This window comes from Rosa chinensis, chromosome 1, assembly GCF_002994745.2.
Source record: "Rosa chinensis cultivar Old Blush chromosome 1, RchiOBHm-V2, whole genome shotgun sequence".
NCBI classification, from domain to species: domain Eukaryota; kingdom Viridiplantae; phylum Streptophyta; class Magnoliopsida; order Rosales; family Rosaceae; genus Rosa; species Rosa chinensis.
Window position 1 is genome coordinate 39,077,382 of NC_037088.1, and position 1,599 is coordinate 39,078,980.

The following is a 1,599-nucleotide window of genomic DNA, read 5'->3' on the forward strand; positions in this document are numbered from 1 at the left end:
CTCATGGTTCCATTGGTGCAGCAGCTGGTCATCGAGCCATTGCTTAGAGTAATGCTGAGGAAATTTCTGAAGCTTTGGTTCAATACTCTGCACCATAGCAGGTACATCAACTATTAGATAAATTTTTTCATTTAGTATTCGACAATTCTATATCTATGTGTCCATTTGTAAATTTTTCAATTGTACGTTTTCCCTTGTATGTTGACAGGTGATGAGTTCCCTTGTAGATCAAGACGGATTGATACTCTCATATCTTAATTGATTGCTCATTTCTGGCACTATCTCCAAGTCTAAACGGTACAAACAAGAAGCTGCAAAATTTAAAGCTGAGATAGGCATTCAATGCTAGAAGGTGATGGAACAAATGGAAAACTTCCTTTGAAACCTATTATATACTTCCAGACATGGAGAGTTGGTACAGTTTCGTATCACAGTGCTTCATTTTTCCTATAGGTTTTGGATATTCTATTTCATATGGTTATAATCAGATCGCCCTTAATTTGTTGTTATTCTGATATGCAGGTTTTTTATTTTTTGTTCTTGAAAATTGCCTAAATTTTGCATTTGCTTACTCTGTGGTAATTAGTTATTGCAGAACCATGCTACTTTATTTAAGATTTCATGGATTGCAAAATGTTGCAACTTGTAAATTTGCAATTGCGTGAGATGGTGCTTTATTTAGCTTTGGATATATTTAGACTTTATGGGAGGGTCAATTATAGGATCCTTCATTTCTTTCAAATGCTGCATCAATGACGTATATATGCATCACCATATATAGCATGCATGAAGGGACAGATTGTACATTCTTCTTCCCAAAGATTTTCTTCCTCATATTGGTCTCTGATTTTTAACAGTGCAAAATGGGTTCTGCTTTTTTCTTGATAGTGAGTGGGGAGAAGGCACTTGAACTTGGGTTACATGCTCTTGTTCTTTGATACAACATTTTGATCATAGAGCTTTTGGTGTATATCATGTGTTTTAATCTCTACAGGAGGTCTTTCCAATCAATAGCTTCTTGGCCAATCAAGACCAAACTTTGCCAAAAGTGCGAATGCAAAGTGCTCTCTCTCTTAAAAAGAAGGTAATATTAGTATATGCATCTTTGTATATATACTTTTCTTCTGCAACTGTTAAATCATTTGTGCCTAATGCAGACATTGTCAAATTTTTTCAAATCACTAAACAAGTTTGCATCTTGCAGGCCAATTGTGAGTGAGACATTCAAGGTTTTGTAGAAGCGAATGGCAGCTGAAGGTTAAGAGCCATCGAGAATAGGAATGTTTTTTTATTCATGTGTAGCTAGCTAAGAATGCTCTTGTTTGGTGCATTATCTTGTTACTTGAATGTATTGATGCTTGAATAATGGTTCTTGAATGATATATATGGATTAGAGTATTGTTTGTATGGTAATATATTGAGCATTATTCTGGACAAACATTTATATTGATATTCTTGTTGTTGTTCAAGGTTTAGTCATACAACACAATACAAAACAATGTGTTGTATGAATGTAAAAGAGTTCAAAATTGAGGCTTCTCCTACAACAGTCACTAGTTGGTACCCAATTGATTACAGTATTCACACAACGGATAACCA

General features: G+C 34.6%; 1 long non-coding RNA gene across 2 annotated transcripts; it reads left to right on the plus strand.

Annotated features, from left to right (window-relative positions):
* Nucleotides 1-222: 222 nt before the first annotated feature.
* Nucleotides 223-1,343, plus strand: LOC112189673. Of its 2 annotated transcripts, none has more exons than XR_002932042.2 (3): nucleotides 223-352; nucleotides 995-1,084; nucleotides 1,205-1,343. It is a non-coding gene; the product is annotated as an uncharacterized LOC112189673 (long non-coding RNA). The 2 variants fall into 2 exon arrangements; XR_005804888.1 differs by having other exon boundaries at nucleotides 234-420.
* The last annotated feature ends 256 nt before the right edge of the window (nucleotides 1,344-1,599 follow it).